The sequence below is a fragment of the Canis lupus genome, chromosome 22 (genome assembly GCF_011100685.1).
Source record: "Canis lupus familiaris isolate Mischka breed German Shepherd chromosome 22, alternate assembly UU_Cfam_GSD_1.0, whole genome shotgun sequence".
Taxonomy (NCBI): Eukaryota; Metazoa; Chordata; class Mammalia; order Carnivora; family Canidae; genus Canis; species Canis lupus.
This window is the reverse complement of record NC_049243.1, coordinates 2652032-2664890: the sequence shown is the minus strand read 5'-3', so window position 1 is coordinate 2664890 and position 12859 is coordinate 2652032. Positions and strand designations below refer to the sequence as shown.

Genomic DNA, 12859 nt, shown 5'->3' with positions numbered 1-12859 from the left:
TATCCTTAGCTGGGTGCCTTTAGCCACCTGTATGCTTCTGAGTTAACTCCCTTTTCCCCTTTGTCTCTCCTTTTGAATTCTCAAAACCATTGAGTGTTTAGGGAAGATAGACTTCTAGTTAACCCTGGCCTTAGTCAGATGTAATTATAAGGGCAGTTTGCTTCTTCCAAATTACTGATATACATTTGAAAAAAAACCAATGCTAGGATTATCTTTTGGTGCCATCTGTGTCATCACTTCCCCTCATCATGTGAGTAATTGACAGCTGATTCATTTTACCATGCGTTTAATAATTACTTTTTAATTGTAAAATTTCTACAGTATAATATTAAGCATATTTTATTCATAATTAAGAAAACTGTCTCTCTCTTCTCTGACCAGCCAGGCATAGGTAAGGACTGAGAGACTATAAAACCCAGGACTAAAAGAAGGAATATATGATTAATATCCTCATCATCCTCTGTAGCTTAACTTAGGTAAAGAGCGCTTACTTTATAATACGCCGTATTGTTAGTATAAACTCATGGGTAATAAAATGCTTGTTTTAAAACATTTCTTTTTTATGTGCGTACATGCAAGTCTTGTGCACCTTATATTTTGCCTATATTTTTATAACAACAGTTTGGTCAAGTAATAAAAATTTTTTTAGGGATCCCTGGGTGGCGCAGCGGTTTGGCGCCTGCCTTTGGCCCAGGGCGCGATCCTGGAGACCCGGGATCGAATCCCACGTCAGGCTCCCGGTGCATGGAGCCTGCTTCTCCCTCTGCCTGTGTCTCTGCCTCTCTCTCTCTCTCTCTCTCTATCATAAATAAATTAAAAAAAAAAAAAAAAAAAAAATTTTTTTATATTCTTGGTGCATTTTTGTATGGTGGTATACTTGAGAGTGATATAAGGGTATGCACTTGGTTTCCAATTTTATTAGCCAGATAATCAAAAGATAAATGATTGGTGTTTTTTTTTTCCTTAACAATTTCTAGCACACCTCAAATAAATTTAGAGTATTGAAAATCTAAAGATTTAGGGTACAGTGCATGTCTATCCCACTGAATCTTTTAGGGCTTCAGTTATCACACTGCAAAAAAAAAAAAAAAAAAATCCTTAATGGATATCAATGTCAAGAGCTGCCTGTTGAAAGGAAATTAATGGCCGATAGTGTTGAAAGGCAGATTTTTTTAAACATGTATTGTAAGCTTTTATAACTTTCTTACTATTTTGATATCATTTTATTTCAGAATATTTTTCAGTGGTCTCTTAATTTCTTGATCCTTATTTTTCTATCCTTCCATATTATAGTTTTGTTTGTGTTTCACATACACTTTCTAAGTTTGCAGTACAGCTTATGGTCTTCCATCAAGTTATTTTGTGGGTATCTTCCTTTGATATTTCCAATCACTTATCACCCATTTTCCAGTCTTCAGATTATTTTTTTCTCCAAGATAGAGAGGTACACTTGGGAGATGACATGTGCTCAAAGGATGATGAGCCACTATTGAAGTGGGGATATTAAAGCAGTGTGGTATCTTTACTTCCTTCAAGTTGTTTAGAAAATAGTTGTAGATACTAGACTAACAGGAAATCATTAGTGAAAATATAAGATGTTATTATTAAATTGGATGGCCAGGACTTAATTTGAAAGAAAGTGAGTCCACTGAGGGATCATGGAAGGCATTTGGAAGAAATCAGACTTGAAGCCTGGGAAGGACTTAGCACAAGGACAGACACTCCGAAAAAGGTTGACATCCAGAGCTGGAAGTAGGGGGGCACGAACCAGTCTGAGAGCATCCAAGGATAAGTAGTAAGAGCAAGAAAGAAAGAAGTTTGCCTGCAGATTTTGACAAGCCCCAGGGCATGGTAAAAAAGAATATGCAGGGCTGGAGAAGATAATTTGGCTGGATCATTATGAATTCATCACTCAAAGAACTGTAGGTCTGCCTTGACGTATTAATAGCTTAAGCTTTGTGTGTAAGAGATAGCTGTATATGTCTTATATGTAGTTATTACAGCTTAGATCAGGAATTGGCAAACTTTTTCTATAGAGTGCCAGATAGTCAATATTTTAGGCTCTGCATTTAGAGCCTACTTGTAGTCTCTATTGAGTATTCTTTTTTGTTTATTTCTTAAAGTAATTTTTTGTAAATACAAGAATCATTCTTAACTCAAGGCCAAACAAAAACAAGCTGGCTGTGGATTGGATTTAGCTAGTGGACCCAGTTTGCTGACTCTTGGCTAGGTAATTGCCCCTACAGTACATAAAGTGGGATACCTTATATCATTTGTCTACATGGTTGTTTGGTGTGTTTTGTTATGACTGTCATTTATATTTGTTCCCTATGTTACAGTAAAAATAAAGAAAATACGCAGAAATAACTATTATTGTAATTGTTATTTTGTAGCTGAACTTCTAGCAACAGCCTAGACTTGGTCTCAGAACTAGGAAGTGAAAGAAGAAAAACCTTTTAGCTAGGCCTTAGAGCAGTGAAAATAGCTACATCATAGCTTGATTTAAAATTTGTATTAGGTTAAGTAGATCAACAGCCTCTTCTGGTTTTACATATTTTAAACTGCAACTGGCATTTTAAAAACTTTTAGCTAGGGTACCACGGTGGCTTATACATGATAATAGGGACCTGGTGGTAGGAAACCTTGTCTTTAAAAGTAGTTTAGGATGAGTTAGTGAAGGGATAAGCAATTAGATACCTCTGCAAGAGTCATTGTGTTACAGAATAGTCTAATAATTGATATTTACACTGGAGATTAAGGCAAAGAAGACCTAGAAATGTCTTTTAAAATAAGATTATTTAAAGATAAGTTATGGCGATTACCTTTTAAGCATAAGTTATTTTGAAAATTCATTTATTATTTTGAAAATTCAATTCATTTGAAGTTTCTAAATTTATAGATTTGTTATTTCTCAGGCAATCGTTTTATTCACATTGTGTTTCATGTCCCATTACCAGGTGAATAGTACCACTCAGGTTATGGTTGCATGAGTCAGCTGGCTAGGGTTACTCTGTCATCAGGAGTAATGACATCATTTTGTGTCTTCAGGAGAGCAAGAATAAGGCATAGAACATTTTTTGATTTGCAGACATTAGTAAATATGTTCTCTATATATGAAGGATAGTGTTAGGTGCTGAAAAAAGTAAAGATAAATAAGATGGAGAGCTGCCTGGGTAAAGTCAGTGTGTTTTCTTTCATTCCCTCTTAAGAACATTAAAACCAAACAAAACTTCAAAACTTGATTTTTGTAATTTATTTATGTTTGCATTTTTCATACTTTGTAAATGTATATACTGTCTTATATTGTAAGGCATTACAAACCTTTTGAACTAAATTTTAGTCTCCATGAATTGCTACCTAATAAAAATTTGGCTTTTTAAATTTTGCTTGAAAGAGAAATTAACAACTCATTTTTTAATTCACTTCTCTTTTGCCAGTGCTTAAAACAGCTAGATTATTCCAGCTGTTTTGTTTTTTAGGAAATTAAGTACCATGGATCTTAGTTCCAACTTCACCCTTATTAGCCATATGATCTCAGATTAGTTTTTTTCCATCTTAAATTCCCAGTCCTTAAAATTGAGAATAATACTTATCCTGTTTTCACCACAGAAGTATTATGACCACCCAATGAGATGTTGTTGGAGACCATGAAAACAAAGTACCAAATAAGTGCTTATATTAATATTATTATATTGGAAGCAGTGCAGCTCTTTTTTTGTAAGAAATCGTCAATTCAAGTTTTATCCTCCAAAGTTCTGCAAATATGCTTCCAATAAACATTTAGTTTACTCAAAAGTTTTAACTGCTTTTTTGGCAAACAATGCATATAAAAGCTTTCTTTCTATTCTTAATCTTTCAGTGCAGTCTGTATCCAGTGCCTCTGTTCCTTTTTGCAAGGGGATACTGATCTTATATCCCAACTTCAGCTAGTCTTTTCCAGAATGGAATAAAAATATGCAAAAGTGAATTCCTTGTGGTTTTCTTTTTCTTTCTTTTTTTTTTTCAAGTGGAAGACTATTCCTGTATGTATAGTAATAAGATCCACTTGTTGAATTTTCATTGGTGTTTAGGCCCTGTACTTGGTAATTTTTTAAATCCTATGCAGACATGCCCAATATGTGTTAGTATTTTTATTTTGCAGATGAAACTATTACTTCTGATTGACTTTCATATCTTTCTTCCTCCTCACTTCTTGTGATCTCTTATGTGCTAGTTGTTAGAAATAAAAAGTAAATTTGATGTGTACTTCTAAATAAACCTTGATATAAAAGTTACTTAAGTTTAATAAATTAGATTGTTAATCAGTCTCTCTCACAAATATCTGCTTGGTATTTTCTGTTTCCCTTCTTCAGAATCCACATTTCAATATATATTTGAACAGAATAATTAAGACAATTTAAGTGATTTCATTATTCATTTCCCAGTGAGAGGAAAAAAAAAATCTTCCTACTTTGGGGGTTCTAAACAGGTGTTCAAGTGCATTTTATAAAGCACAGTTAAGACTTTTTAAAATAATTATATGCTTTCTTTTGCAGAAATAAATGTTATGTACAACAACTACTTTTGAGATCTAGCTTGAAGGAGTAGTCATTTACATCAATCAGTTTTTAAGATTTGCTTAAATTTTTAAAATGAAAAAATTTATACTTTGTGATTTCATTATGTTTACATTTTCTAGATTATTTTGGTCTACTTAAGACAAGCATTCTCAATTTGTAGTTTTGTCCTTAAGACTTTTTTCTATGTAATATTTTCATTTGCAATATATACTTTTTGCTTACATTTTATTAATGTTTTTTTGTTCTATAAGTGTTGGGACCAGCTATTTCTGATACTTCAGATCAGTAGGTGCTTATTCCTCAGAAGCGACTGTATGCTAGCAATTGTATTTTTTTAAAGATTTATTTACTTGGGGTGGAGGAGTGCAGAGGGAAAGGGAGAAAGAAACCAAGTGGACTCGACTTCACACAAAGTCCAACATGGGGGTTCTTCTCAAGATCCTGAGATCATGACCTGAATCAAAGCTAAGAGTCAGATGCTTAACTGACTGTACCCACCCAGGCACCCCTGCAATTGTATGTTTTTAATCTATTACTTGAACCTTGCTAAAATTGGTCTACTGTATGTGGTAGAGTAGCCTTTAAGAAAATATAGGGGCAGTTTCCCTCTAGTCCACTTTCAGGCTGCTTCCAGGCTAATATTTTTTAAAATACGAGTTTTATTCAAATCATTACTCAATTTTAGATATTAAAATCACCACAATTCCTGCTGCTTCAGTTATAATGTCTTTGGTCTCTATTTCAAAGTCTAGGTCTGTTGATAACCTATGATTTTATCTATTCCCAACTTTGTAGTAGAAAGAGGATATGGTTTACACGAGGCAGATAGGTTTATTCATTGGCTTTCCCCTTTATTGGCTGTACATAAATATGAACATGTTACTCTACCTCTGTGGGCCTTAGTTTTTTCACTTTAAACAGAGGATAATAATAGGATCTATCTTTTAGAATTGGCTGTTGCAATGATTAAAGAGAGCCCATTTAACATGGCAAGTAAACTGCTTGCTATAGGATATTTATATCTAGAACTTTGACAGATATGTCTAATCACAGTCACCTAAATAACATATTCTTTTTTTAACCATTCACCATTTATTCTTCTATCATTTAATTCTTTAAATGTCCTAGATGCTTAAAATATGAATGTCATACTCCCTTCCCTGTAGTAATTCACAAACTAGGATGAGAGGTAAAGACATGTAAACAAATGCATACTTAAAAATAATTGGGTAAATAAAATACCTCTTGCCTTTTTTTTCACTTGTGTGAATCCTTCCTGTCATTTAGTATTGAACTGCAATGTTTCTGTAACACCCTCAGTGTCATGATTGTATACATATTATACCATAGCATATATATTTCTTGTCCATCTCAACTATTAGATTATGAACTTCTTGAGTTCGAACAGTACTGCTGGAGTTGGCAAATTTTTTTTTTCTATAAAGGAGCAGATAGTAAATATTTAAGTTGTATGGCTGTATGGACTGTTGCAACTGCTTAACTTGTTGTAGGAGCGAAAAACAGCCATAGATAAGTTATAAACATTGCGTATGACTGTGTTCCAATAAAACTTTATTATAAGAACAGGCAGGGGGCCAGATTTGGCTTAGTTTGCTTATTCCAGCCATGTATACCTGATGCCTGGCAAATATATAGCACTCAATAAATAATAAATTAATATATAGTAAATACTTTCTGTGTTCTGAGTGTTGTTCCAAACAACTGTACGTGTATCAGTTTACTTAATCTATAAAACAACCGTCTGAGGTAGATAATGTTGTCACCATTTTAAAAATGAGGAAACTGAACCAGAAAGAAGTTAAATAACATGCTTAAGATCATACAACTAGTTAATGAAGGATTTGGGATTTGAACCTGGGCACCTGACTCCAAAGCCTGGGCTTTTAACCTACCTGATGTGTTGAATCTCAGGAGTATAATATTGATTCAGTATTAGGAAACATATTGACATAATTAACTGTAGTTATAGATGAAAGGATAAAACTATGTGATTATCTCTGGTGCTAAAAATACAATTTTCTAAAATTCAGTTGTCCCTTATAACTGTTAACGAGTAACCTAGTAAAGGGTCTCTATCAGAAGCCTATATCAAATGTCATAGTGAAATATTAGAAGCACTTTTGTAAAAAGATAGGAATATAACATTTGCCCTAAAGTCTCAGCCAATGCATTAAGAAGCAAGAAAAATAATTAACCTCTAAATAAGGGGTGTATGGGCGATAAGAGGTGAGATATATCACTGTTAGTATTTGTAGTTGATATGATTGCCTACTTAGAAAATATAAGATAGTCAACACAAAATGATTTGAGTCAAAAAGACATTTCAGTAAGCCAACTGGCTATAACTTAGAATATTCATTAGCTTTCTTCTACACTAGCAGTAGCCAACTATGAAAAATGATTATTAAAAAGGTAGAAGCCAAAATTATAAAATACTTAAGAACCTTTCAAAATATGCAACAACTACATAAAGAAAACTTTAAGAAGATCTGAATGGATGGAGAGCATACTATATTGCTGAATGTGACAACTTAATACCATAAAAATGGCAGTTCGCACCAAATGAGTCAATAGTCAGTGTAATCCTAATTAGATTATAGTAGGATTTTAAAATGAAATTTGACAAACTGATGGTTCAAGTTTTGAGATGGTGAAATGCTTAAGAATGGCCAAGTAAATTTCAAAAAGAAGCATAATTACTGTGAACATACCTATCAAAGATCCAAACATACTATAAAATTACAGTTATTAAAAAACTGAGAATTTGGAATAGGAATGAGCATGTTGATCATGGAAACAATATAGAATTCAGGAGGAACTCCATGAATAGAGAATTTCTTATGTGCAAAACTAGTAATGGAAGAGTTAGTCTGTAAATGATATGGGACAGTTGGCTATCCAATTAGTTAACCCACTTCATGGCACTATCAAAACTAAAATCTAGATGGACTAAATATAAGTAAATAAAATGGCAAAAGATTTAGAAGTGAATTTAAAAAAAAAAATTTTGGAGTAGAGAAGACCTTTCAAGTGAAACATCAAACTTAGACACCATTAAAAAAGGCAAGCAACTGAATTATCAAATAACATATTTGACATGTAATAGACAAAGTTAATATTCAAATTATACAAGGTGTGCTCTCAAATCAGTGTGGAAAAATCCAACCTGGTAGAAAATAAAGAATGTAAGTAGGAAATTCATGAAATTTAAAATATAGATAGTCTATAAAGTTTTGAAGAGTTATTCAGCCACACCAGTATTCTGAGAAATTCAAATGAAAACATCAATGAGATAGGATATTTTAAGAAACTTTTGTAATAAAATTAACAAAATCTGGACAACCGTAATATTAAGTAAAATTAAAATTAAATGTATAAAAGTATACATTTATAAAGTATTGAACAAAGTATAAGTAGCCTCATTTTTTTTTTTTAAGATTTTACTTATTTATTCATGAGAGACAGGGACAGAGTCATAGGCAGAGGGAGAAGCAGGCTTCCTGCAGGGAACCTGATCCAGGACTGGATCCTAGGACCCCAGGATTATGACCTGAGTGGAAAGTAGACACTCAACCACTAAGCCACTCAGGCACCCCTAGCCTCATTGTTTTGAGGAAAAAAGTTCAGCAATATCTATCAACATTAAAACTGCATACTTCTGAATGGAAGTTTTAATTCTGTATATCTAGAATACAGAAATACTATCATAGGTTCATATTGAATATTACATGCTTATTTCTTGCAGAGGGGGAAACGTGTGAAGAAAAAAGGAAGCAATTTCATTGTTCAGCATTAGAATAGTTAAGTTACGGGATGCCCTTGCAGTAGAATATTAGGCTACCATGAAAAAGAATGAAATAGGTATAAATGTACTTCTTTAACTATAGAAATGATCCCTGTATCTTAATGCACTTCTTTAAGAAAATAATTATTTCACATGAAAAAGAACGACACTGACCAGTACATGTCATTTCATTTACATAACAACCAAAAGCCTTAGAAAATCTTATATATACATAGGTAAGTGCCAAGAACATGTCTGAGAGGGTATCTTCCACAGTGGGTAGCTGTAGAAATTGGATTTGAGGACAGGAAGAAGAATTAAAAATGATGACTCTACATATATTCTTAAGTATGAAACATACAACTTTTGTGATAGAACAAAAATAATAAAATATAAGAGGGTCTGGATTTGGCAATTATGATTAGTCCTTATTAGAGCCATACCTTCTTGTCGGAGAGTCTTGATTTATGTCTCTTTTTCTGTGTAATTTTTAATAACACCTCTCTTCACTCATAAGCTTCCCATTGGTGTCTAAAGTCATTGGTACGTTTAAAAATAGCACTTTCAATATAGAATTGCGTCAGGAACTCTATTACTGTAGGTTAAAGAAGCAAGAATTGTAGACTAGAGATTCTCAACCTTTATAACTGTACCTGAGAAACAAGGTAATTTTAGTATACTTTCTGAAGTTCTATTATAAAAGCAGTTTTTTCAAATGTAAAATTATGATACTGAATATAGTTTTCATTTGTCTAGATATTTTTATTCTTCCCCCCTTTCAATATTAGAACTTCATATTTTAAGAAAGTTGGTTGTAAATCCTAGGATTGATGTCATTAGCTTGAGCTAAATGTAGTTTAAAAAGAAGGAAGCTTTTTAAGAAATAGGATGAAGGGATATGAGCATGTTTAGAAGCAATAATATTTAACTCAGGCTTAATAGATTTATGCATAAAGAATCTGGTTATCTCAGAAAGGGCAATGTTAAAACACTGTGTTCTACAGACAAATCTTATGGGAAATGCAGAAATCTTTCTTGTGTCTTATGATAAAATTCTCTATTTAGAAGGAAACATGTTAAATATGGTGAAGTTATAGTAAGACACTAGCTTTTGCAGGGGAATGCAAACCCTTCTGTTGTGAACCTAGATGCCAGGTGTTAACTTTGGTCAGAAAATGTTTAGAAACTACAGGTTTAGTCTTCAAAGTCATTCTGAGAGATGTTACCAAAATTTTGAAATTCTAAAAAAGCAAAGTGGATATAATATATAAGCTAGCACATTTTAAAAGGGCAATAAAATATTTGTAGATGAAAATAGAATTGTCATAGATGTAATTACTTTGGGCTCTAAAGGTAACCCAAGTGCTCTGAAAACATTCGCTAGAAATGTAAAATGGGATTTAAGACAATAACACTTAGAAAAAAAATTGTTGGTCTTAATTATATGTACACTCTCTGTCCTTAAATGGATTGGAATCGATTTCTTGGAAGCAACTCCTGCTCTCAGTTCCCATAGTTTCCTGACTAAATGTATCTTTTTGATGTCTTTTTCATCAAAAGTGCCTTTGAAGTCTTTTTAAATCAGATTTTCATGTTAATATTAAGGTATGATTTCATAGTAGAGGGACAGGGGCTATATCTCCTCACAGCCTGATTAAATTAAGTTATATGTCATTTTCTGGCAATGGAGAATAATGGTAGTGACTCTTAACCCCTCCTTTTTTTTTAAACCTCTGTTCATTTATGTGGGGTAAAAACCTGAGAGGCCCACCCATCCTATCCATTCTGCTTCTTTCATCTTTCCAGTGGACAAGAAATTGGAGAATTAGATAAGTAAGTTTGTTGCTAATGATCTGTAAAAATTGTCACTTACCTTATAAGGAAAAATACTTTGTATATGAAATATATATTTACATTTTTAGGTTAAACCATATGAAATAATGTTATTTTGATATTTTTTTCTTAAAAATGATAACTTCAACCTATTACATTATAGGATTATGCCCTACAAACACTGCCCTATGCATAAAATAGGTTATTGCACTTAACATGAAAAGTATGTTGTAAGTTACTTAAATACATAATTCATAACTAGTAGGTCACTGTTAAAATGTTACCATATAAGTCAAATTGAAAGGTTTATAAACACACCTACTTAAGCAACAAGGTTAAAGTAATAAGCCAAAAATATCGTTAATGTGTATGCATCATTGTACACTATTGGGTTAATCAACCTTCTTCAAAAACTAAATTGGACATGGGAATGGTAAAGCTAAACATGCAGTAATTTATAAATAACAGCTGTTGGATTTGAGAACCATGACAGGTTAAAGACACCACAAAAACCAAGGCAATTGAAGAGAGCACTGATGATAGGTAAATAGATAATGAAGTATCCTTCCTGCAAATTGTCAGAATCTTAACTATATTGCATAGCAGTTCAACGTCTTAGTAGAATCCTGACTTAGAGGCCCAAGTAATCTTTCAAAACATACTAATTTTACTGTACACATTTTATTAACAAATATTATTAACAAATAAGAGCTCAACTCACTCTGTAAGTTGCTAGTAAGTTAGTCTTACACAGATATAAAAGCTAAAGAATTGTGTGTCATTTGCCCAAAACATCCGTAAAAAGAACATTGATTTTTCTTTTAGTTCAGGACATATCAAGAACACACTGCCATTAGTGAACCCTGGACCATACTTTTGATATATCATGCTTTTAAAGCATGATCATTTGGTTCTTATGTGTAATAAATTCATTCACCTTTCTACTGTCCATTGTGTACATTAAAAATTAAGAGTAGTGTGGGGTGCCTGGGTGGCTTAGTTGGTTGAGGGTCCAACTCTTTGATTTTGGCTCAGGTCATGACCTGAGGGTTGTGAGATGGAGCCCCATATCAGCCTCTGCTGGGCATAGAGCCTGTTTGGAATTCTCTCTCTCCCTGTCCTTCCTTTGAGTGCACACACACACTCTCAAAAAAAGAAAAAGTAAAAAAAATAAAAAATAAAAAAAAATAAGAGTAGCAAGTTTGGTTCTCTGTCAAAAGTGAAAGGTACTGAATTTACTCTTCTGCCTGAAACAACTTAAAAAACTAGGAAAAAAAAAACTATGAAAGATGTTAGATATCAGGCAATATAAGAGTGAGAACAAGGCAAGCCCTATCGTTGGCCCTGATTACTGTATGAAGAAAGTTTTCAGGGCATAGCAGAGGGAATCCCAAGTAGGTAACAGCTGACTCTGAGCTGGTGGAGTTTGCAGTCCCAGGAGGCTAACAATGCAGGACCGAGTATCAGGAGAAAAAGAACTTCAAAGATCTGAAGAGGGGGCACCTGAATGGCTCAGTGGTTGATCATCTGCCTTCGGCTAGGGTCGTGACCCTGGGATCAAGTTCCATATCGGGCTCCCTGCAGGAACCCTGCTTCTCCCTCTGCCTGTGTCTCTGCTTCTCTGTCTCTCATGAATAAATAAATAAAACCTAAAAAAAAAAAAAATCTGGAGAGGGTCTCCCTTGATCATTTAGCAGAGTATTGGTAAATGCATATATGTAAGGAAACTACTCTGGGCTAAAAAAGAGACCCCCTAAAAGGATTCTATAAAACAGTATTCAGGCTCACACGGGGCCAGAAATAGTGCTGCTTTCCACCAGCCAGAGTAGAAAGCCTCATAATTCACAGGGTATTTGGTAGAGCACTCTGAAGGATTTTGGCTCAGTAGTGGGGAAAAAATTAACCCTAGACTAAATGTATTTCTGTTCCTGTCTAGTACAAGAACACAGTTCTGTTGTTACCTAAGGCAGAATCTAAGTCACTTAACCATATGTCAGAACAAAATTCAAAAATACTTATAGGAATACAAATATATACAGTAGCCAACAAGGTAAAATATAAAATGTCTGGCATTCAGTCAAAACTACTAAGCCTGTGAAGAAGCAAGTAATACAGGAGAAAAATCATTGGCTTAAAACTGACCCTAAAATGATATCGATGGTGGATTAGTGGTCAAGAACATTAAAACAGTTATGACTGTATTTGTTATACTAGAAGAGGTAGAGGTAAAACTGAACATGTTGAATGGAGGGGGATCTTCTAGATTAAAATTACAGTGTCAGAAGACACTTGGGATGAGATTAATGGCATGTTATATATTGCCAAAGAAAGGTGGGGACATAGCAATAGAAATTAATCCAGAATGAGGGGTGCCTGAGAGGCTCAGTTGGTTAAGTATCAGACTGTTGATCTCAGCTCATGTCTTGATCTCAGAGTTGTGAGTTCAAGCCCTTTGTTGGGCCCCATGCTGGGTATGGAGCATACATTAAAAAAAAGAAGAAGAAGAAGAAATCCAAAAAGAAACACAGAGAAAAGAGAATTGTTTAAAAGATGAACAGGGAAAAAAAATTGAATAAATAAGGGCCAAAATTTTTCTAAATTTGATGAAAGCCATTAAACCAAGAAACACCATGTAAGAAAATGAACAAAATGGCATCAAGGA

At 33.6% G+C, this 12859-nt stretch overlaps 1 protein-coding gene across 3 annotated transcripts in view; it reads left to right on the top strand.

The window, feature by feature from the left end:
- The window catches only part of FNDC3A (fibronectin type III domain containing 3A), a 176047-nt gene that overhangs the window by 2411 nt on the left and 160777 nt on the right, over positions 1-12859 (top strand). The gene's annotated exons all lie outside the window — the stretch shown is intronic.